This window comes from Equus caballus, chromosome 16 (genome assembly GCF_041296265.1).
Source record: "Equus caballus isolate H_3958 breed thoroughbred chromosome 16, TB-T2T, whole genome shotgun sequence".
NCBI classification, from domain to species: domain Eukaryota; kingdom Metazoa; phylum Chordata; class Mammalia; order Perissodactyla; family Equidae; genus Equus; species Equus caballus.
Window position 1 is genome coordinate 14,547,233 of NC_091699.1, and position 24,319 is coordinate 14,571,551.

General features: G+C 55.1%; 1 protein-coding gene and 1 non-coding gene across 4 annotated transcripts in view; one reads left to right on the plus strand and one right to left on the minus strand.

Moving 5' to 3' along the window:
• Window positions 1-24,319, plus strand: part of SLC6A6 (solute carrier family 6 member 6) — a 79,464-nt gene that overhangs the window by 5,489 nt on the left and 49,656 nt on the right. The window lies entirely within an intron of this gene.
• Window positions 20,288-20,430, minus strand: MIR9168-2 (microRNA mir-9168-2). The gene has a single exon (NR_128244.1). It is a non-coding gene; the product is annotated as a microRNA mir-9168-2 (primary transcript).

A 24,319-nucleotide genomic window follows, 5' to 3' on the forward strand; every position in this document is an offset into this window, starting at 1 on the left:
GTCTCCTGAGCACCTACTGTGTGTCAAGCGTGGTGCCAAGGCCGGGGGGCGGGGATAAGTAGAGAAAGCAGCCCCTGTGCTGGAGAAGCGCACAGCCTCGGGAGGGGGGAGCACCCGTATCAGGAAGAGGTTAATGAGCAATCACAGGTGGCTTACGCCAAGGTTCGGGCAAACGGTCCGGCCCCGGACGCCGAGGAAGGTCTGAGGGAGAGGGGGCCTTTGCTGGGGAGCGGGGGATTTGGGCCCGTGGAGGTAACCCTCCCTGCGGATCAAAACAGGAAGGTAAGCCATCAAAAGGGCCGTTGTTCACAAACCCATGGTTCTTTCCCAGCCCCACCTGCCACTCAGGGATTATATAAATGTAAAACAGGTGAATTTAAGGACAGTGTTTTCACCTGTGTCAAACTTTGATGCTCACGTTCTCTGGCGTCCTGATTTTATCACAGCTAATGGGAAAGTGGGTGAGAGGGCAGAGCCGTAAAAGATTCCTTAGAACTTGGCCACTCCGCAGACACCTGCAGAAGCTGGACTTCCTGGGGCTTCCTGGAGAGCAAGACCGGCTGCTCAGGGAGGAGCATGGAGCGGGCTTCTCATGGGCGGCTCTGGCCCCTGTGGGGAATAGAATCGAGATGGTTTCGAGTGGCCTGGTGGGTGTCAAGCAGGGGCAGGGGAGCTAAGTTCTGGTTCTGCTCACCTTGGGTCCTCCCTGGCCCCTCCGAGCTTCAGCCTCCCCCTTAAGCAGAGGCCTGGAGGCCACATCTCTGCGGGTCCCTTGTGTGGAGTGGGGACGTCTGACAGTCCCACCACTCCCTCATCTCTTCTCTGCATGTGGTGAAAGTGCCATGTTCCACCATCCCCTTTCCAGCAGAAAGTCCTTCACCTGGGCTGGGGGCACGGTGCAGGGGTGCCGCTGGCTGTGGATTTCTGCAGTCACGCTTAGTAGGTGAAGGGCCCAGAAGGGAGTGATCCTGAGGGCTCTGCTCTCTTGCCCCGTAGCCAGTCGGCACCTGGAGATGGTGGCCTCTTTCCCTGATGGAGGACTCAGGCCGTGATTTCAAGGACGTTCATTCCATCACCAGATAGCACCTGGTATGTCCTCTCCGGGGTGACCTCACCAGCCTCCGTGCCTTCTGGGCGCTCTCCGTACCATCGGGCCCGCTCTCGGCGCGTCAGCCTCCTGCTCGAGGCCGGCAGTGGCTCCCTGGTGCTTTGTGAAATCAAGTCCACACTGTTAGCCTGGGCTTCAAGGCCCTTCACGGTGTGGCTCCTGGCCAGCTTCTACCCCATGTGCTCCTCTCCTCTCCTCTGCCTGTGATCTGGCTGGTTTCCACCCCTAGACGGGCAGGGCTCTCTCGGCCCTGCCCAGGCCTCAGCCGGCCCCGCCTCCCTGCCCTGCTGTCCCCACTCTTCAAGGGCTAGCTTGAAGTTGCGTGCTTCATGGAGCTTTCCTTGAGCCCCTTAACGGTGCCTGGCACATAGTAAACACTCAAAAAAGATTATGTGAGTCCAAGTGGATGTAATCTTGCCCCGCTGTGGGCCCGCTCGGGCGGGGCTCGGCTCTCTGTGGTCTTGGCTTTGTCCGGCCACCCGACTGAGAGCGCCTCAGGGCAGGGACACATGCTCCTGCAGCCAGCGTGGGGCCTAGCGCACAGCGGACGCTCAGCACAGGAGCAGAGGCCATCTGATTCCCCCTGCCCTGAAATGGGAGCCTGTGGTTTGACCATCTGAGTGGGTCCAGGCTGGGAAATTCCATTCGCCCATCACCATCCATCCATCTATTCATCCAACAAATATTTATTTGTTCTAGGCCCTGTGGCTGCGGCAGGTGAACAAAACAGACTCAATCATGGAGCTGACCAGAGAATAATTTAATGAATTATCACTGGGGCACCAAGCCTTGGATGCCCTTGGCCACTGGCTTGCTGTGTGATCTAGGCAAGTCCTTTTCCCTCTCTGGTCCTCAGTCCCGACTGTAAGGAAACCTTGTGTTTGGGGAAAATACCTGCCAAGTAAAAGGGGGAAGACCTTTCCTTTTCTTGGGGAGCATACATCGTCACCGCATGGGATGCTGCTCCCGTGGGCCCCCTGTAAGGATGCGATTATGGTCCTGCTGGTTTTCAAGATGTCTTAGTCCTTGCTCTGAAAGGAGACGTCCCGATTTGGGAACTGGAGTTCCAGAGATGTTCTGAGCAGAGCTGCAGCAGTAGGCTTTTAGTAAAAAACCTTTCCCTGCAGAACAAGGTGGATTTTTCTTCCATCGGTAGGAGAATATAGATCAGAACAGACCTTTGGGAAAAAAAAGAGACACCCCCCACCAGACCTGCCAGCCTCTGTCACCAGTCCTGAGCAGAGTCTGTTTCCATCTTCCCCTTCTCACCAGTGGAAGGCGTGGCGTGGCTTTAAAAGGATTGTGTCCCAGGTGTGAAAAATCGGTACCCGTCCCTGCGAGGGGCAGCTCTGGCCACAGGTGTGTTTTGTACTGTCCACACAGAGTTTTATCAATTCGAGCCAATATTTTTCAACGTGGGATTTTTTTGCATCTGCATCTGCTTGTCTGGTTTCTCTGAATGTACCTCTGTCCCACCCGGCAGCCCCGGCCAGACTCCCCAACGTGCCCCCAGCCCGCGGCCATGCCTGCAATGAGGTCCGGCCGGCCCTGGAGGCCTGTTGCCGGTGGACCGGGCAGGTGGCAGCTTCCTGCTCTGTGCATTCTGCTTCCAGGGCAGCCCCGCTGCCGGCCTCTGTTCTGAGCGACGGGAGGCGCGCTCCGGGCAGAGAGGGGAATTGAGCTCCTTGAAAGCAACAGATTGAGCCTTCTGCGGAAAGGAGGGGACGGTGCTGAAAGCCCCAAGTCTGAGACCTGGAATGGTTTCAGGGTTTATTGTTCCCTTGGCTGAGCCGGCGAGTTAAGTTGGGTGATCAGTGCCTACTCGCTAAGTCTCATTGTAGGACACCCTCGGCCTGTGTCCTGTCCCTGTTCCTGCACTGCGGAGGGGCTTGTCGTTAGTTGGGTATTTTTCTCCCCTCCCTCAACGTTTCCTTACCTCTGACCCTGCCTGCCGTGGCCCCAGGCCTGGGGGTCGTTGCTACCTCCTGGCTCGGCATTGGGATGCCGCAATAGCGACAGCAATAATAACACGTCCCAGGGCTCCTCGGGCCCGAGAGCTGTCGCCCACACCTGAGGTCTTGTTAGAATGCCCCGTTCCCTGCAGGAGGACTAGGGTGGGGCCTGACATTCTGCATTTCTAACCAGTTCCCGGGTGATGCCAGTGCTGCTGGTCTGGGGACTACAGTTTGCGTAAAGGAGGCAAACCACAGCCATGGGCGCCTGCCACACTTTGTAAGCCGGGCCTGTGCCTTGTAAGCATCATCTCTAATCACAGAAGATATTGCTATTCCCACTTTGCACGTGAAAAGCTCAGGCCACAGAGACAGCAGGTAACTTGCCCAAGGTCACACAGCTGGGAGGCAGCTGAGCCAGGCCAGCCCTCTGGGCCAGTGCCACCTTGGAAAGGATGCTGGTGGGGAAGCCGTTTTCTGTTGAACGGTGTCCTTGGTCCAAAAGCCACAGGAGGCTTTTCAAGGCAGCCAAGTCGGATGTAAATCATAAAGAGCCCAGGGCCAGCCAGGCCGTGCTGACAGCAGGGCAGCCGAGGCGGTGTGGAAGGACGGAGCCCACAGCGGGATCTGGTGCTGGTGTGCTGCCTGGGCTGGGGAGCCGGCGGGGAGGCTCACAGCTCCTTAGGGGGGCCTCTGGAGCCCAGGGAGGCACCGTGTCCCTCTTACAGTCTCCCCATTGTTTAGACAAATCCCAGGGTGGAGGGCTGGCTGGAAGGGTGAGCAGTGGGATGGCCATAAGGTGGGACCTGGTGCTTTAGTTGTCTAAAAACTGGCTCCTCCTTGCATCCACGCAGGCACGGTCCTTAACTGAGGGTCTTCTTTGAGGACTGAGGGGCTGTGGGCTCTGGCCTGCCTGGGGCTTTATTTTTGTGCTGGACACCTGCCCCAAGCAACAGGGAAGAGAAGAAGAGATTGAGTCTGGGTCCTCAAAATGTGGTCACTGGATGTGCAGTGCAGGCATCAGCCGGGAGCTTGTTAGAATGCCGAATCTTCGGACCTGCTGACGCAAACGCTGGGGGTGGGGCCCAGCACTCTGTTTTATTTATTTATTTATTTATTTTTGGGGAAGATTAGCCCTGAGCTAACTACTGCCAATCCTCTTCTTTTTGCTGAGGAAGCCTGGCCCTGAGCTAACATCCGTGCCCATGTTCCTCTACTTTATACGTGGGACGCCTGCCACAGCATGGCTTTTGCCAAGTGGTGCCATGTCCGCACCCAGGATCCGAACTGGCAAACCCTGGGCCACCGAGAAGCAGAACGTTCGAACTTACCCGCTGCGCCACCAGGCCAGCCCCCAGCACTCTGTTTTAAATCAGCCCTCTGGGCTTAACTTTGAGAAGGGCGGATTTCTCCATCTCCGGCCCAATGCCCAGAGGTCGGGAAGGGTCGGTTCTAACCCCTGCAAGAGGCTCCTGATAACTAGAGTGTCAGGGCTGCAGGGGGACCTCAGATGTCATTTCACCTGCACCCCACTTTTCTGATGACCTGGGTGTCAGAGAGATAAGGGGGCATGCCTAAAATTACACAGCACATTCAAGACAGGGCATAGGTCTGGATTCTTAAGGTTGCAAGTGGCAGAAATCAGTTCAAACTGACTTAAAAAAAGAACATTTACTGACTTCTTTAACTGAAAAGCCCTAGGGTCATACTTCAGGCATGGCTGGATCCAGGTGCTGAGAGATGTCATCGGGACTCTCTTTCTCTCCATTTCTGGGCTCCATGTCTCTCCTCTGTTGGCTCTGTTCTCCTTGGGGTGCCCCGGCCACACAAGGTATACTCCCTCTCAGCACAGCTGTCTCAGCCTGGAAAGAGACTTCTTTTTTCGCATATTTTTAGCATAAGTCCCTGTTATTACTCTCGTTCTCCAGGCTTCATCATGTGCCTGTCCTTGAGCCAATTGTGACAGCCCCTCTGATTGGCTAAGCCTGGCTCACATGCCCGCCCCTGGAAGTAGAGGGTGGGATCAGCCCAGCGGGATCTCCAACCCCCCACCCCCGCACTGTGGGGGTCTCCAGGTGCAATGGATGCAGGCTAGACCCATAGGGACTTAGTGCTGTTCTTGTCTACTTCTCTGAGCTGGGCTGGCCTTGTGCAACTGCCAAGTTTTCACCCAGGTAGAATCATACCCTCCTTCCTCTGATTTTCTTAACATCACGCTTGTACTTGTGTATTAAACGTCTCTCCCTTTGCCCCTCTTCCCTTGGTATAGTCTAGGATAGGGAGGTACACTGACACTTCCACCGCCCACACCTGTAGCAGACATTACTAATCCACCCCAGCCTTCACAGAGCCACCCGTGAGATGAGGCTCCATGGCATCTTGGTTGAGTGTTGGCCTTGACTATGGGGTTCCAGGCTCCATGAGTGCAGGGGCCTCGGCTCCCTGGTTCCCTGTGTTCCCAGTGCCTAGAACAGGGCCTGGCACACAGTAGGTGCTCAATCAGTTGTTCACTGACTGTTCCTATCGCACAGTGCCTCGGACACGGTGGGCGCCAGGGTGAACCCGCTGAGCGTGGGAGTCCAGCACTGCGGTGAGCCTGCTGCCCTGGAGGGACTGCGGTGCTGTGGTCCTGAGGCGGTTGGTTCCTCCGAGCGGCTGTGCTGCAGGGACAGAGAGGAGAGTAAGGCACTGGAGGCCGTCTGCGCGCCCGCCGTCACTCCCTTCCCTTCCCTTCCCTTCCCTGTGAATCCACTGACTGGTCATGGAAATGTAAGAGCTTAGTTGATAGGGAGCCAGCTCCTGGTTTTCTGCATTTTTATATTCCAGGAAACCGGAGAGCCTCGCAGCACAGCCCCGCTGGTGGGGTGACCAGCAGAGGTGGCCTGCCCCGCTGGCGGCATTTCCCAAACTGAGTTCCAAAGACCAGGAGGTGTTCTATTTTTAAAAAAAAAGAAAAAAGGAAAGGTGCACCTGGCATCCCTCTCGCTTGGAGACCACTTGGCTCAGCAAAGTCCCCCAGGTTTCCTTGGCATGGAAATTCTGAGCCCCTAACCGGTCGATGAGTATCATGTTCTCCCAGATTTGGGTCCCGGGCCCCCCACAGCCCCTCTCCCAGGGCTCTCTGGCCCCGCGCGCACAGGGAACAGTCAGGCACAGATTTGGGTGCGTGGCCCGGCTGGTGGGGGGCTCGCAGGGCCTTTGGTTCAGGCTGGGGGGTGGTCACTGCCCCTCCCGGCACAGGCTGCCGCCGGGCCTTGTCACTGACAGTTTTAGGGACATGACACCAGGAAAGAGGTGTGTGGGTGAGTGTGTAAGTGTGTGTGTGTCTGTGAGCACGTGGGTGTGTGTGTGAGCGCCTGAGAACCCCGGTTTTCCATGCTCCCAGCAGGTGTGAGTTGGGTGGGCGCACGTGGAAGAGGACGCCAGCTGGGGTGCGGCCCCCGCCTGGCCAGATCCTCTCTCTCTTCCTCGCTTCCTCCCGTTGCCATAGGTCCAGATCGACAGCCCTTTCTGAGGAGCCTCCGAAACATAAATGTGCTTTGGTGTCTCAGGGACGCGCTGCACTGACCCGAGGAGGGGCACTTAGGATCTCAAGGTCTCTCCAGGCTCGAGGAGGAGGAGACAGAACCCCGGAGGCCCCAGGACCTTGTCCATATGTCTCCTCTGGGTGGCCAGTCTGTAGCCCAGGTTGGCCGCCTGTGCTTGCCTGTTACGGGGAGGCAGCCCTGCAAAAGGGGCGAGCACAGATTTTTGGAGTCCTGGCCGGGACCCCATCCTGGCTCGGTGATCGGGCCTCCCTGAGCTGATTCCGACATGATGCTCCAGGAATCGGGGCTACTGTCCTAATTGTCTCTTTATTAACCTTTTTATTTTTAAAAAATTGAAAACCTTCAGAAAAGTTGCCAGAATCTTACAGTGACCTCCCGTGTGCCTTTCACCTAGGTTTTCCTGTTGGTCACGTTTGCCACATTTGCTTTCTCTCTCTCTATAAATGCTACAAAAATAGTCACATTAATATTCTTTTTTTTCTGCTGAATCATTGGGGAGTAAATTGCAGGCAGCGTGCCCCTTCCCCCGGATCCTTCAGCGTGCGCTTCGTAAGAGGAAGGGCCCTTCACGCTTATATAAGCACACACAGTTGTCAACCCCAGGACATTTAACATCCCCACAACCCTCTTATCTAACCTGCAGACCTTAAGGACATTTTGCTGATTGTCTCATATTAACAGAAGCTTCTCCCACTTCAGGATCACAATAATGCTTTATAAAGGGCTTTAATGGGACAGAAGTCTGACTCCGGCACTTTTCTGCAAATTCGTCTTCACCTTGATTTAAACCGTCGCTACAAGGGGCTTTCAGAGTCTCTTAGTCATGACCTTAGTAAACGTATATTTGACGGCTCACACACGTACACACGTGAAACTGAAACTAAAGTTTCACAAAGTGATACTTGTATCTTGGCTGTCTGCAGGCTTCTCTTCTGTTCTCTTTTATAAAAATGATAGCCTTGCCCCTCTTAGTTGATTTCCTGACCCACTGGTAGATTTTGTTCTGGAATTTGAAAACCCTGGCTTCCTACGTAGAAATGTCCCCCTGGGGGAAGGTGGTGCCCTGGCCAAGCTCCTGGTGGGCCAGGGCTGGCGTTCTATTGCTCTGGGGTCACACAGGAAGCAAGGACTAGGAGAAAAGCCCTGAGCACATTTGGCCTGCTGCTGCCAGTGCTGGACCCCGTTCCATCCTTGTCAAGCCACCCTCCCCAGCCCGGGTGCTCTGTCACAAGCAGCCACAGGCCATCGACCCCCCGGAGACTTGTTCTTCATCCTGTGACATCAGATGCAGAGAAGCAGGCGGGCACGTCCCTGGTGGATCAGGACTCCTCCCTGGGCAGCTGCTGAGTGGGTTTGGAGATGCCCCACTCCATGTCAGCCTCCAGAGTCATTGTCACAATCATCATAAATGTCAATAGGAGTCATCAGTGACGTTCATTGAACTTTTTAACAGCATGCTCAATATGGTGCCAAGAGGTTTCATGCTTAGTAGTGCATTTTATCCTACAACAAAGGTGGATTCTGTTCTTTTGGTAAAAATGACAGATACATTTATTGAGCGCTTGCTGTGTATCAAGCACTGCTAAGCATTTTACAGACTCATGCAGTCCTCACAGTAGCCCTGTGAAGTGGGCACTAATATTATCTCCATTGTACAGATGGGGAAAACTGAGGCTCAGAGATGTGCCTGACTCCCTCCAAGGTCACATAGGCAGGAGGGATTTGAACCCCCGTGGATCTGACCCTGGTATCCACGCCTGGTACCCATGCCATCCATCACTGCCCTCTCCCCTCCTTGCTCAGGCCAAGAGCAGACTTCTGGTCCAGCCCCTTCCTGAGGCCTCATCTGGTTCATGAGTGGCCCAGGGCAGCTGGGAAGCTAGGTGCCTGCTGCTGTGAAGCTGGAATGTGAGTTCTTCCAACTAAAGAGAATCTTGTGCAAGGGACCTCGGCTCCCACCCTGGCTGCTGGCTTTTTAGGCACTAGATAGATGCTGACCGCTGTTCCTCTCTCCCAAGGCTTGTTGACCCATCGACACTTGGATGGGAGCCCACTTTACATGAGAGACGGCCAAGGCTGAGAGGCAAGTTGATTCTCATGCCTGTCTGATGCCTCCTTCAAGCAGCCCTCTTGGCTCTTTCTGACAGGGCTCCTGTCCCCTTTCAAGGGGCAGGCCGTGGGATTAGGAGGGAGATGTCTTTAGAGAATAGGAGTTTTCACCTCTGAAGTCTGAGCGCTATGGGGTATGCCACCCTTCTCACTGAGGCCTTCAGGTTCCCAGCTGACAGTCACTCAGGAGCCCTCACAGTGTTGTGTGCTGCTTGGGAAGAGACGGCAGATGTGCGGATGTTTGTTGGTTGTTCAGCAGACCCTGAGTTATTAATGACCCAGCCAAAAAAATTATTCCTGACCAGGGACAACCCATGTAGTGGAAAGTTCCTGGAGCTGGAGAGTCAGAAAGTCCTGGGGTCACATCCTTACTCCGCCCTGTGCCAGATGTGTGACCTTGAGAGACCACTGAGCCTCTCTGAGCCTCACCTTCCCCATCTGTGAAATGGAACAGTAATGGCACCAGGAGGCTTAGAAAGACAGCAAGTGTGGGAGCCGGGTAACGATTACTTTGTCATCACAGCGGAGTTTTGAAAGCACTCAACAGGTCTCACAAAATCAGGACGAGCACCCTGATCCACTTTCTCGTTTCGTCTCTCTGGCAGGATGCACTAGGGCAGCCCCGCACCCTCCCGGCTGAAACTCAGACCCACCCTCCCGGGTGTCTGGGGTAATTTTAGGAAGCGAGGAGTCTCTCTGGGCTTGTCATGAGCATTCCCATGGAACCCCCTCACCCACACACACGCACACACACACACACTGCCCCCCAGGATGGAAACTCTGGCAGTGGATGGGGTGTGAGCACAGCTGACCTGTGACCTGTTCAGCAAGAGCCTCTTGTACCCTAGGGGGGCCACGACGATGAGAAATGGTATCTATTGTTTGTTTACCCTGATTATAAAAGTAACACCTTGTCGAAAATCTACATGTTTTGACATACAACACTGTGTGAGTTCAAGGTGTGCAACATATTGATTCGATACATTTATATTATAATATGATTGTCATCACAGTGTTAGCTAACACCTCTATCGTGTCACATAATTATTTCTGTTACTGTTGGGAAATAATATATTTTTAATACAGAAAATTTGGAGAGCACAGAAAAGTCAAAAGAAAAAATAATTCATCTCTCTGTTCCACCATCCAGAGGTAACCATGTAACAGTGCATAATAAACGTGGGTGAATATACATTATTTAAAATTTTCCTTTTGAAATTAAACTTGCAGTGTGACTATGTTTGGAAGCCAACTTTCCCCCCGTAACATATTTCTGAGCATTTTTCTGGGTCTTTGATCTTCTAAGTCAGGGGTCAGCAAACTTTTCTTAAAGGCTGCATAGGATGTATTTTGGGCTTGTGGGCTATGTGGTCTCACCTCCACTGGTCTCACGTCTGCTGTTGAAGCTAGGAGTCATAGGCAAAATGCAAATGAATGTGTGTAGCTGTGTGCCAGTAAAACTTTATTTACAAAAGCACGTGGCTGGATCCTGTCCAGGCCGCTGGCCCCCTGTTCTAATTTGTTTGATTTGTTTGAGTAAACCGTCATTTATTTAATTAATCCCCTAGTGATCAGAGTTGGCCATTTGCAGTTTTTCTTTCTTATAAACCGCTCTGCTGTGAACATCTTTTTTTCCTCTTTGTAATTGTGGTAAAATACACGTAACATGACGTTTGCCATCCTAACCATTTTTAAGTCTGCAGCTGAGCAGTGTTAGGTCTGTTCACATTGCTCTGCAGCCAGTCTCCGGAACTGGTTCATCTTGCAAGACTGCATGCAGTGAACATCTTGCACGTTGGCCTGCTCAGGAAATTGGAATTGCTAGCCTAAAGGGGTGTGCGCTTTTATTTTTAAGATGCTGGGCACAAGTTCCCAATCATTGACCCTCCAGAAATGGCCCTAATGGACACTCCTCCCTGTCCTCAGTGACAGCCCTCAGGCATCAAGAGAGAGAGTGGTGGCAGCTTCCTGGGGAGCCCCTGCCTTCAGAGCTTCAGGGAGCAGAGGATTGATTGATTGATTGATTTTTAAGATTGGCACCTCAGCTAACACCTGTTGCCAATCTTCTTTTTTTTCCTTCTTTTTCTTCCCAAAGCCCCCCAGTATATAGGTGTATATTCTAGTTACAGGTCCTTCTAATTGTGGCATGTGGGACGCCACCCCAGCATGACGTAACGAGCGGTGCCATGTCCGCACCCAGGATCCCAACCGGGAAGACCCTGGGCCGCCGAAGCAGAGCGCACGAACTTAACCACTGGGCCACAGGGCCTGCCCGGGGAGCAGAGGGTTTAAAACAGTCCATCCCAGAGAAGCAGCTCCTAGGCTGCGAGCCCTCCTCATTTGGGGAAGAAAATAACTCAGTAAACAAGAAATGGTTATGAATATTGGGCCAGACTCTTGAAGGAGAGGAGAGGTGTGGTTAAGACCTAAGCTCAGGGGTCCAGTGAGTCTGGGTGTAAATGTCATTTGGCCTGTGTCTTGCTGTGTGACCCAGGGCACATCACTTACCCTCTCTGGGACCCAGGGTCCTCTGTCAAAATGGACATGATATTGACTCCCTCTCCTGTGGCTGTTTTGAGGACCAGGGAAGAAAAACTATGAAAGTTCTAGAACAGTGACTGACACGTAGCTGTTACTCAAAACATGAGAGTTATTCTTGCTTTCCTGTTGCTCATATTAGCGTGATTATTTTTGACACCTGTATCTCAGGGTAATCTGAATACATGGGCAGTAATAGCACGCGCGGCCCTTTGTAGTTCTCAAAAAGGTTTTCCATCTTTAATGTTTGCCTTCTCTTATAGTGTTATTACTGTCCCCATAACGGGTGAGAAATTTAAAGCTCAAGAGGGCAGTGGCCGACTCAAGGTCCCACGTGTTGGCCAGGAGCCAGGGTTTCAGCCCGCCTCTCTGGCTTGTAGGCTCCCACCTACTGGGAGATGGGGCCTCTGGACGACCAAGGAAGCAAGAGCCACCTCCTATGGCCACGCCTGTGGCAGGAAAGCTCAGGCCTCAGGTGGAGAGAAGATTCCGTGGGTGTATCTTTCTGTCTTGGCTCTTAGCCCGGACCAGGATCAGACAGGGATTTCTTCAGGGAGGGAGGCTACAATTCAAAGGGGTGGGAACTTCCCGCACACCACGAAGCAACTCTCCAACGCCAGCTGGGCGACCTACAGTTTAACTCAATTCTGACACTATTCACCTGGAGATAGCGTCAGATTCCTCAGGTTAATGGTTCGGTCATACAAGACTGCCCCCTTCAGATGCCAATCCAAGGCCAGGTGATCACCTGAGCTTCCAACCAACTGGCTGTAAATCCAGCTGTAAATTGGAGGTTCCCACGACCGCCTCCTTGGGTTCGATCAGCTTGCTACAGGGGCTCACAGAACGCAGAGAAGCATTTTACTCACTAGATTCCCGGTGTATTGCACAAGGATCTAATTCAGGAACAGCCGGCTGCAGGAGATGCACAGGGCAGGGTCTGGGGAGGGGGCCCAGAGCCCCCGTGTCCTCTCCGAGCACCTCTCCACCCTCCTCAGATCTCCACGCGTTCACCCATCCGGAAGCCCTCTGAACCCTGTTCCTTTGGACTTTTCTGGAGGCTTCATCACCTGGGCATGAGTGACGAACTCACTGGCCACTGGTGATGGAACTCAACATCAGGCCCCCTGCCCAGCCCAGAGGTCCAGGGGGTGGGACGGAAAGTTCAACCCTCTAACCTTGTGGTCGATTCTCCTCACCAGCCCCATCCTTAGGGGCCTTCTCAAAGCTGCCTCATTAACATAACAAAAGACACCTTTATTGCTCTCTCCGCTTAGGAAATCCCGAAGGTTTTAGGAGCTCTGTGCCAGGAAAGGCCATTAAGGCCAAATATATGTTTCTTATTATAAACCACAATAGCACAGGGCTTTTTTTCAGACACTGACGGGGCCTTTCAAAGACCAGAGCTGCCCACTGCAGTGAAACCTGAGAGGTTTCTGGAAGGTGTTCCCATCTGTTAGTCTGTTCTCAGCCAGCAGATAGCTGAGTCCAGAAACCCAGCTCCCAAAGCAGGAACCTCCTGGGTCCCTGGGGCTGCAAACAGCCTCTGGGTTTGGAGCAGGTGGCTCCCTGGGGCACCCTGGGTTGCAGACCCAGCCATCCTCGGGCACCCCACCACCTTCTCAGAAGACCTTGGACATGTCGCTTCCTTTCTCTGGGTCCTTCACTTTCTTTACCTGTAAAACAAGGATCTGGAATCACTTCCCTGGGCAGCTTCTGGCGTGGCAGTGTGAGCTTGGGGCGTGAGTCTCAGCTCTGCTTTTGGGAGCTGGGTGCCCTGGTGTGAGGGGTCTCCCTCTCTGTGCTATTCTCTGTAAAATGGGCAGAAGCTCACAGGCCCCACTGGGTCTGTGTGTGCTCAGGAAAAGGGCCGGCCCCTGCAGCAGCCCAAGCTATGGACCTGGCCCCCTGGCTTCCTCTGGAGGGGTAGGCAGAGGTTGTTCTGATCGGCCTGCTCCTCCACTCCTCCTTCCCAGCCCTGGCTTGGCTCCCACCTCACCTTGCACAGGTGTTCTCTCTCACTCTCCGAGTCCCCCATCCTCACTTCTTTCCTCATCCCTGAGCTCTGGCCCTGTGGGGTCTCACCAGGGCTGCTGTGTCCTGCCACAGTGAGCGGGATGTGGTTCTTATTTATATTTCCAGGGGCAAGTGGCACTTCAAGCTTCTGCTTGCCTCACTGCCTCCCCTAGACTGTTCTGGGCGTCCTGCCTGCCCCACCATCTCCCTGACACGAGAGCTTTCTCTTTCTCTTGTCCATTAAGTTACTCAGGCCCAGAGAGAGACAGTGTTCTGATGAGGAATCCAAAGCGGAGTCCTAATCAGTGGGTAGGATGCTGTGATCAACTAGCAATGTCTGTCAAGGGTGCAGGATAGGAGAAGGTGGCACATGAGTCAGCTACCTGACATCCTTGGTGGTTGCTACCTGCTTTGGAAAAACTGTGTGAAACAGGGAGGAGCCAAAAGGACTGTGAAAGTTTCATGCAGCCATCAGGCAAGAGGCTTCTCTGGGTGGGAAGAAAGAAAGAGGTGTGCCTATGGGAGAGTGGAACCCTTAATTAGAACTCCAGATGAACAGCGAGTTCAGATAAACTCCTGAGGCTTAAAGAGGTGCAGTAACCCGCCCAAGGTCACACAGCACCTTGACACGTCAGGCCACATTGGGTTCTCTCAGAACCACTCTTCCTGTCCTAGTGCTGTCAAGAGAAGAGTTCCCCAGGGGCCGGCCCGGTGGCACAGTGGTTAAGTGTGCACGTTCTGCTTCGGCAGCCTGGGGTTCGCTGGTTCAGATCCCAGGTGTGGACATGGCACCACTTGGCAAAAAGCCATGCTGTGGTATGCATCCCACATATAAAGTAGAGGAAGATGGGCACGGATGTGAGCTCAGGGCCAGTCTTCCTCAACAAAAAGAGGAGGATTGGCGGCAGATGTTAGCTCAGGGCTAATCTTCCTCAAAAAAAAAAAAAAAAAGAAGAGTCCCTGCTCTGCTGCTTCCTGGCTGTGCGATGTGCGACCTCGGAGGAGTCCCATCTCCTGCCTGGGCCTCAGTTGCCCCATCTGTAAAATGGGGACTGTGGTGCCTCCTGGGTTAGCTGGCACATGTAGGAGAAAGCAGTGTGGTATATTGAAAAGCTTGATGCAGATATTTCTTCTTAATGTGTCTTATTAGTGATGGCCATAATAAAGTCCTTTCAGGGACAAGTTAGTCACATTAAACAGTCCAGACATGCAGTGGAGCCTCTCACCGTGAAAGAGACAAAGCTGGGAAAGCCGCAGCTCCGGACCGTGCACAGGGGCTGCCTCTCGGCCCCGATGCCCATGCACCTCTGGTCTTCTCTGGGCCAGCCGATCCCGTGCGGCCAGGCCTGCAAGGGTCATGGCTGAGCACCGGGCCTGCCGGGAGTGTCTGGGGAATAGGGATGCCCCCAACTTGTTTTTTCTTTAATTAACTTTACTTTGTATTCATAAATATTATGACAGGTGCTAGTGATACAAATATAAGTAAGACAGTGTCAATTTCTTAGAATCTTACAATGTAGCAGGTGAGACTGTGAACATATAAATTACCTTAAAATTTGTGAGTTTCTTTGTCCAGTTTTGTTGAGAAGTAACTGATACGCCCCGCTGTCTAAAGTGTCCAGCGTGCTGGTTGGATTTACATGTTGTGAAGCCATCGCCACAGTAGGTTCCGGTCATACCCATCATCTCATGGCTACGATAGCCCCCAACTCCTTAAGGCCGCTGGGGGCTGACCTCTTGTTTTCCCTTTGCTCTTTCTAGTCCATTTGAGAAACTCGCGTTTTCAAACCCCTTCCAGCCCCGCTGAGTGGCAGAGAGGCCCAGGCGAGAATATTTGACGTCAGGGGAAGTCCCGGGAAAACCTCTAAGCAACTGAAAACCAAGAATCGAAAGTGTGTTCATTCCGTCGTGAGAGAGTTATGGACTTTTCCTGTGGCTCAGGCCCCAGCTGGGCCCTGGGGACCCAGAGATGGGCCGCACTCTGTCCCACCCGGGAACAGGCACCCGGGCCAGCGGGGAGACACATCCTGCGTCCGTCGGCAGGGTCTCCTGAAGATGCTTTGGACACACAGAGTTCAGAAAACTCTCCCAGAGGCCTTGCATGACCACAGTATGCCACGTGGCACCAGACAGAAGGGCGTTACTAGGGGAGGACACAGCCCATGGAAAGGCAGGGCCGAGAGTGACAGCGCGGAGTGGGTGCTCCGGAGCATGGGAGCCGGCCTTGGCTGGAGGGCCCTGTTCTGGGCCAGTGGGGAGGGGAGAGGCGAGAGAAGCCAGATGAGTGGTCTAGCCTGGTGACCTAGATGCCCTGCCGAGTGGTTGGTCTTGATTCACTTTTGAGAACCAGCCTGGAAGCAGAAGTCCTTATTTAATGCTCCCAGGTGTTCCTACAAGGTAGTGACTGTTGTTTAGTTGTTGTTTTGACAACTGGCTTCCACTCGGGAAGAGAAGCGGACAAGCCCAGCCCTCACCCAAACATGCCTGTAGGGAAATCGCAGGTGCGGCCAGAGGTCCTGAGAGGAGACCCCTGAGGAGACGCTCACCTCGCTGGGCTGACTCACGTGGTTTTGGGGGCGTGTGCGGTGCCCTGGGAGGGGTGGCAGTGCTAGCGAACTCGGCTGCTTGTTTGACACGGAACACCAGGTGGAGAAACTGCTGTTTTCCCTGCGTGACAGGTCAGCCCTGGGGGTGCGTTTCTGCCTCTCCTGGCGCTCAGCTGGATGATGCTGAGAAGGGGCGCCGATATTAAACCGCGGGAAATGACAGGTGGCGGCCACTCTCATTCAGGGGCGAGCTGTTCCTCCTGGGAGCAAATCCAGTCGCGTATTGAAGCACTACTTGGACCTCCCCTTGTGTAATTTGAGACGGACCATTTTACAGATGGTGCAACCGAGGCCCCAAGGGGAAGGTGACGTTCCTGAGGTCACTGCTTGCAGCTGGCACGTGGCAGAGTCAGGCTCCCGCTGAGATGTTTTATGGTGACCAGCACAGGCAACAGAGGAACCAGGCGAAGCGTATTTGGAGAACAGTCTTGCGGAGCCGAGTGGGGGTGGGGTGCCTGTTGGGAAAGTCAGAGAACAAAGCTGCAGAGGCCAGGAGGGTCCCTTCCTCTCCACTGACAGTATTAGGGAGGAATTGTGCAGAATTCGGCCATCTGGGGTCGACAGATAAATAGATGAGTCGATTAAAAAGGACGGATTTCTGGACTGTTTGTAGTGCGGCCTAAGTCTCAGGTATCCTTGCGCCCAAGGAGTGGAAGGAGACGTTTTCAGATCGCCCGGGAGAACAAGCCGACTGAGTCCCGGGCTGCGGGGGATGCGACACTTTGCAAGAGGGCGGGGCGGGGGAGAAAGCTCAGAGGAGTCGGGGAGTCGGGGCTGCCCGCGGGGCCGGGAGCCTCCCTCTCAGAGGCAGCAGGTACGTTTGCAGAGATGCTCTGGGCTGGGAGACAGAAGCCCTGGACCCCGTCCCTTCCCTTCATCCTTCATTGACAGCAGCCGCACCCCTGGACGTTAGCCCCTCACTGCTCTGGGCAGGCTCAATTTAAGTGCTAAAAGCTCTTCCCGGCTTGAGGGGTCAGGATTTAGTCATCGCAGGAGGCACATATTAAATGGGAGAAGGGGCCGTGCGGGATGAGTGGCTAAGTTTGCTCGCTCCTCTTAGGCGGCCCTGGTTTCGCCAGTTTGGAGCCTGGGCGCGGACATGGCACCGCTCATCAAGCCATGCTGAGGCGGCGTCCCACATGCCACAACTAGAAGGACCCACAACTAAAAATATACAACTATCTACGGGGGGACTTTGGGGAGAAAAAGGAAAATAAAATCTTTTTTTTTTTTTTAAAGGAGAGTCCCCATAAAGCACTGAGCACAAAGCCCCGCCAGGTGGGTTATTTTGGTGTCTGGTGCTCTGTGGCTGAGGCCACCTGTCCTAGGCTTTCAAGATGAACGTGATCTGGGCCCACTCAAGAACCTGTGTTCTAATCCTAGCTGGTTAATGTGCAAAATGACACCCCTACCTCCTGCCAGCCTCAGTTTCCTCCTGTGTCAGGTGAAGAGGGGGACTTCTTAGTGTCAAACGTCACGGCCAGGAAATGCCCCAGAGCCCAGTGGTGGAGGACCCAGGACTCTGGAGCCCTGCCTCTTCCTGGCTGTGCAACCTTGGTCGAGTCACTCAGCCTCTCTGAGCCTCAGATGGGGTAAGATTCCTCATCTCATAGGGTGGTTGGTGAGAATTGGGTGAAGTACCGCCCCCACGTGCCAGTGCTGAGCCAGGCACACACAGGCACTCAGCCCAGGGAGCTGCTTTTTCTCTCTGGAACTGGCTGTATGGTTGGAGGATTTTCCATATATTTAAGGCCTTTTGAGTGTGCTTTTTCTCCTGTCAGACTCTCTGAAAATGCTATAAAGTCTCATTACCTTTGGGCTGATTATCAGAGAAAAGTGAGTAGCCATAATCAGTGAAAAGTGATTTAAGGAAGTAAGAAAAATATTTAGCGTGATTTAAAAAGTTACTATTAACTAGAATTATGTCCAGGGCCGGGCACATAATGTTAGGGGCAGTTATTCTTGTTTCCAGGATGTAGGAACAGTTGGAATTAGCACGAGGCTTGCTATGACGGTGGTAAACCAGGGTCCTCCTCGTTCGCTGCCACCTGGACGGAGGCTGGCGCCCTGCCCTGAGCACGCTGCGATGGATCTGTGACCGCGGGAGGAAGACATGGGCAATGAGCAGCTCACTCCGCTGGGAGACGCGCAGGGGTGGTCAGGGCAGGCTTCCCAGAGGAGGTGCACTTGAGGATGGAGAAGGGCAGGGATGTGCATTCCAGGGTCCGGAATGGCCTGAAACAATGCACTGCGCTGTGAAAGACGAGGCCCTCCCAGGCGATGGTGCACAGAGACGGTGGGTTCTGTGATCGAGGAACCCTCTCTCTGGCTTCAGCTCTGCTAAGGGACGTTCCTAACGGCAGCGTTTTTCTGGAGAACGCAGCGTCCAGGCACCCGGGCTGTGTTGGAAGGGGCCTTGTGACCTCCTCAGCAGATCCTCTGAGGCCCAGAGCTGAGGGCCTGGGCACCTTCTGTCCTCTCAGGCCTCTGCTGCTCCCCACTCCCCAGTGCCTGGAGTCAGCCACGCTTGCCTGTCCACCTGTGTCCCCGTCTGCTCGTGGAGGCTCTGTCCCTTAGACAGCCACTCAGGGCTTCAAGCTTGTGAGGTCTGCACAGCTGCAGTCACCTAGGAAACAGTGTTCAGGGAGTCTGCCCGGGAGAGGCAGCAGGGGACAAATGCCAGAGCCCTGCGGGGCTCCGAGTTCTGACCTGAGTGGTCCCACTGGGGGCCTGCTGGGGACAAGGTCTTCCTCAAAGGTGTCCAGCTCGGAGCAGGCCATGGCTCCCCTTGCTGGGAGCGGCTCGCCCAGGCCGCCCACCCCAGACCCCCAGTGGGACCCTCTGTTTGCCCCCTCCTCGGCCCCAATCCTGGTAATGGAGCCGCTCAGCCCCCGAGCCGACTGAGGGCAGGTCGCCGGGTGGACGGGCAGGGCCTTCCCTGGGGGTTGGGGCCTCCCTGGGGTCTGCGGTCTGCATTTCCTGGGCCTGAGAAAGGGCTCCCCCTGTAAGTAAGGAGCTGAGCTGGTCCTGGTCCCGAGCAGCAGGAGCGGGCGGGAGAGGAGCTGGACGTGCAGAGCCCGGAGTGGACACGCTGGAGGCTGAGGCTCTTGCAGCCAGGCCTCAGCTTCCCCACCCGTGACACGGACACACTGGGCCGGCGGGCAGTGCTGAATTTCGTGAGCTAGTCCACATTCCAAAGTCAAATTGGGGTTGAGGAGTGGAGCGGCCCACCCTTGGGCTGGAAAACTTTTTATTTTACTACTGAACCGTGATTTTTAAAAAGTGACCATCTTCTCTCACCGTGACGTTGTGAAAGAAAAAAATTTTTACTACCAAAAACAGTAGGAAGGCTGCAGTGTTAGAAGGCCGGGATAACCGTGTTTCAGAAAGGAGCCCTGCCAGCCGCCCTGCAGGCCTGGACTGCGTGCCCTGAGCTTTCCCATCGTGCTGCGGGCTGGGAAGGCTTCATCCCAGGTTGGCACGGGCCTGGCGTGGGACGGCCGTGGCCCAGAGGCTCTTTGGAAGGTTCCGAGAGCAAACCACAATGACCGCTGCTGTCTCGCCTTCCTCGTGGTGGACGCTGCTCTGAGACTGGCTCCCGTGTGAATAGATGCTCGCCCTTGTGCACGGATCTTCATCCGCGCCTGGCCCTGTGCCGAGCACTTCACCTGCATCAGTTCCTGTGGTCACCCTCCGCCCTGGGAGGGGATGCCGCTATCAGCCACATTTGACAGCTGTGGAAACTGAGGCACAGCAGGCAGCCCAGGGTCACACAGCAGAGCTGGGATCTGAACCCTGGCAGCCTGACTCCAGAGCTGCCTGGCAAGCCCCCAACCCTTTCAGGCCTCAGTCTCCTTATCTGTAAATTCTGGGCGTTGGGGTCCTGGGCTGATCTGTCATTCAGTGATGGCCAGGCAAGGGGTCTCAGGCGCCCAGGGACCTCCAGCCAGGACCTCTGGGGTTTCAAGGCTGCCAGGAGTAGCTGCAGCCATCCTGGGGGACATCAGCGAGGCCACCTTCCTCTCCCGAAGGTTTTCTTCCCAGCTGCCCGGGGGCTCCAGCTGTGACCAGCAAGAAGGAGGGAGACCACTTGGCCACTCTGCTCCAAGTAGCTGGTCCGCAGTTCCCGCCGTGGTCGTCGCAGCCGCTCTGCAGCCCCATTTCCCAGCGGTGTTCGCAGCAAAGCCTTTGTCTGCTCTCCACTCCAGACCCCAGCCCCTGGAACTTCTGCCTCCCTGGCTTGGCAGGCGCCAAGAGCTTGGAGGGGCAGTGTCCTAACTGGCACCCACACCTTGTATGGGGAGCTGCAGGCCCTGTTCTGGCTGCCTCCCCCTCCACCTGCGTTCTGCTTCCCGAGATGCTCTCCTGACCGCACCCCAAGACTAGGTGGGGGAGGTGACAGGAGGTTTCCACATCCATGCTCAGATCCCCAGGCCCATGGCACTCACATCATCCCTCAGTCAGCGAGTGTGCTGGGGGGTCTCCAGGGCCCTCCAGTCCCACCCACTGCAGAAGAGGAGAGGCCGTTGGAGTGGAAGGGCAGGGGCAGCCGGGAGGAGGCAGGGGTGTGGGGTGATGCCCGCGTCTCAGAGCTGGGTGCCCTGCATTTGAACCCTGGTCCTGGCTCTGAGATGATCTGTAGGGCGCCCAGCGGCCTGGCACACAGGAGATGCCCAGCGGGGCCTTTGCTGTGAGTCGAGGCCATCACTCATCTTGGGGAGAATGTGCGTCCTTTTGGTCATATCCTGGTGGCGCACACCTTGTCCAGGTGCTGTTCTAAGCAGTCTGTACGTATCAGCTCATCTCATCGTCAACAACCCTAAGGGGTGGGTACTGTTACTCTCCCCGTTCTGTATTTGAGGAAACTGAGGCACAGAGAGGCTTAGTTATGGTGTGCCTCTTCTACTGGGGAGGTTGTCTTTGCAGAGAGAGAGAGGGCTGTGTGTGTGTGTGTCTACCTGTGTGCACCTGTGTGTGTATGTCTACCTGTGTGTACTTGTGTCTGTGTGTGTCTACCTGTGTGCACTTGTGTGTGTGTCTACCTGTGTGCACTTGTGAGTGTGTCTACCTGTGTGCACTTGTGTGTGTATGTCTACCTCTGTGCACTTGTGTGTGTGTCTGTGTGCACATGTGTGTGTTTACCTGTGTGCACTTGTATGTGTGTGTCTACCTGTGTGCACTTGTGCGTCTGTGTGCACGTGTGTGTGTCTACCTGTGTGCACTTGTGTGTGTGTCTGTGTGCACTTGTGTGTGTGTGTCTACCTGTGTGCACGTGTGTGTGCGTGTGTGTGGGGAGGGACAGTTAGGACACTGCCCCTCCAAGCTCTTGGGGTCTCCTGGTCAGCTGGTCCAGGCCGCAGCCCAGAGAGGGGCAGGCCTTGCCCCGGTCAGGCAGTGGTCCCTGGCAGGGCTGGGCCTCACCGTGGCCCCTGGGACCTTTCTTGCTGTTGTCCCTTGTGCTTCGGGAGCTGGCATTTTAGAGGCAAGTGTTTCCCCTTTTGGGAAGGCCCCCCGGTTGCCTCCACTTTAGAGAAAAGGCGACCCCCTGTGCTGGGGTGGCAGCCGGGGGTCCCCGAGTCCCAGGCGATATGCCCTTTGCCTCGTCCCTGTCTTTGGAGACACTGAGGCCTGTGCAGTGGACTCTGCCCCTTGCCAGGCTTCAGAGCCAGGTCCAGCTTCCTTTGTGCCCTCCTGGGTCGGGGTCTCTGACACTTGTCGCCCCAGGAACAGACACACCCAACCCCAGTCCCTGCCCTAGAAGCCGCAGGTCGTCCGCCTGTCGGCCCTAACCCATTTCTCTACTCCTTTGTACTTTAGCAAGCAGATGAACGGAGTGTCGACCTTGTCCTGCTTTCAAATCCCGGCTCTGTCACGTGATCACTGGGTAGCCTTGGGCCAGGTCATGTCTTCTCGCTAAGCCTCAGTTTCCTAATCTGTAAAATGGGGGCAAAAGCGCCCCTCCCCCGGGGGTGCTGTAAGGAGCAGTGGAAACCAGGAATAGGAAAACCTCTGGCGAAGTATCAAGTCTGGGCAGATGGGTTGGGCGCTGGACTGACTGCGCTGGCAGAAATCAAACCCTGGCCCAGCCCCCAGAGACTCACAGTCGGGCAAGGGAGACCGTCCATGAGCATACACGCGTGCTCACATGCATTATCGTCAGCCAGTAATAGTCTTTTTCATTGGTTGATTTTGTTTTACACTTTACCAAGTGTCTCCAGGTCGTCAGCACCACTGTTTCCACCCTTCCTTGCTTCTGAGATCCGCCTGGGATGCTGGCTTCAGAGCCTTGAAGATTCAGAGTCGGGGGTCTGTGGTGGGCCCAGGCGTCTGCGTGTCCAGCTGGAGTCCCGGGCGATGCTGTTGCTCAGGCAGCTGTGAGGGTCTTGGTCGTCCACCAGCTCTGCCCAAGAGCCTTGAGATTCCGCCAGAGCCAGTTTTACAGATACGGGGCCAGCTTTATAGGTGAAGAAACTGAGGTTACCCAAGGAGAACTTTGAACTGTGTCCAGAGCGGCACAGTTCCAAGCGAGAGCCCAGCGCCTGGTGAACAGGGGGTGACACAGGCCAGAGGAGGCAAGGGGAAAGAGTGGGGTGGGCAGGAAGGGCTTCCTGGAGGAGGCAACACTTTGGCCAGGTCTTCAAGGTGGGTGCAGTCCACCTAAACATAAGAGAACCCACAAACAAAGTGCAGGGTTGAATAGCATGCTGGGGAGCAAGGAGGCCCCAGGACTCAAGCAGGACAAGAGGAGAAATAAAGTGGCAGAGATTGGGGACAGGGACAGACAAGTGTAATGAGCCTTGGATTCTGAGTGTGGGGATATTTAGAGATTGTGCAAGCAGCTGGGAGCCACTGATAGTTCTTGAGCTGAAGGCAACATGTCAGGGAGTGGGGGCGTCTAGAAACAAGCTTGGCTAAGCTGGTGGGAGCAGAGTTCAAGGCACGCCTCTGTGGAGCTTCCAGTGGTTGGGGTGGCCTTGTTTTGAGTTGCTGCCACCCCAACCGCTGCTGCCCACAGAGAGGAGGCAGTGCCGCATCCCCAGCCCTGTGCTCTTGGCAGACACAGTCGAGGTGCACGGTGGAGGGAAAGGGAGGCCGTCTGGGGTTGCCCCGGGGGTGGTCTGCACGCGGAGGAAGACCACGGCTGAGAAACGTCAGTCCTCCCGCGGGCCGCCGCCCCTGGAGTGGATTTCAGGACTGAGCTCTTCTAGCTGAGCGGTAGCTGCTCTTAGGCACCATCTTGTGGCCCTGGAAGTGGCCGCTGCTGCCGCCTTAACACCCGCCCACCTGACGGGGTTAGACAGGAGTCCGGTCCACCCAGTTCTGGGGCGGGAGCTTTACTTTCAGCCTCTGCATCACTGTATTCCACTAGCTTGGGGGGGTTGGGAGTATCCCTGCCCTCCATCACCTCCTTCTGGCCTCAGTTTCCCCTCTGTGAAATGAGTTCCATCCAGCTCTGGTGGTCCATCTGTGAAAGAGGCTGGTATCTCTTGTCGTTGTGGTCTCGGTTGTTGTGGTCTGTCGTTGTTGCTGTGGGTCTCGGGCCTCAGTTTCCTCACCTGGAAAATGGGCTTGCATTTGCATGTGCCAAAACCTCTAAGGCCCTATTTTGAGCCTTTGGTTTTTGCACAAGATCCAGAAAGATTCCCCTTGGCAAATCTTTAGGGGATCAGGGGAGAATTCACTTCAAAGTCATTTTTGGTAGATGCTCAGGGAACACATTGTTTCATGAAAATTGATTTCCTAAAGATTTGGGGCTCGTCTCAAAAAAAGGCAAAGCCGTAAAGGGTTTTGACCATTTGGGGGGAACTGCTCAGAGGCCAGGAACGCATCCCCTCTCTCCATCAGAGGGTGTGTAGGGCCCATCCTGCCTCTGTTGACAGTCCTGCCTATGTCCTAAATGTCTGCCATTGTTCTTTGCTCTGTCCCCCAAATCGAGGAGCCCTCGCAGCTACAAGGTGGAAGGTATTTCCTCCTACACTGGGTGTCCCCAGAGCCCTGGGCACTGAGTGTTCCATCCGAGCAGTGTTCACCGTGCTCAGCCTTGTCCTGGGTGTCAGGAAGCAGGCCTGGGCGACAGAGGAGGAAGCAGACAATTGTAGCAGGGGCTGGTGAGTAGGGGCAGAGGTGGGGTGGCCTGAGGAGCCAAGGGAAGGCACTGGGGGGTCCTTGGGGCCATCGTCCTGGGGAATCGCCCATGGGCTGCTCGGGGAAAGTGTGCCAGGCTCAGGGAACAGCATGAGCCCGTGTGTGGGGGCGTGAGGAAGCCCGGGATGAGTGGTTCCGTAGCCCCTGGGGACCTCGGGTGGGCTCCGGATGATGGAAGATGCCTGAAACTTGACTTCCAGGTAAGTGGAGCGGAAGTCCAGGCAACAAGCCCCTTTGCTCTGGAACACGGAGCGCGGGCGGCAGGTGTTGCTAGTCAGTCACACCTCTGTCCTGCTA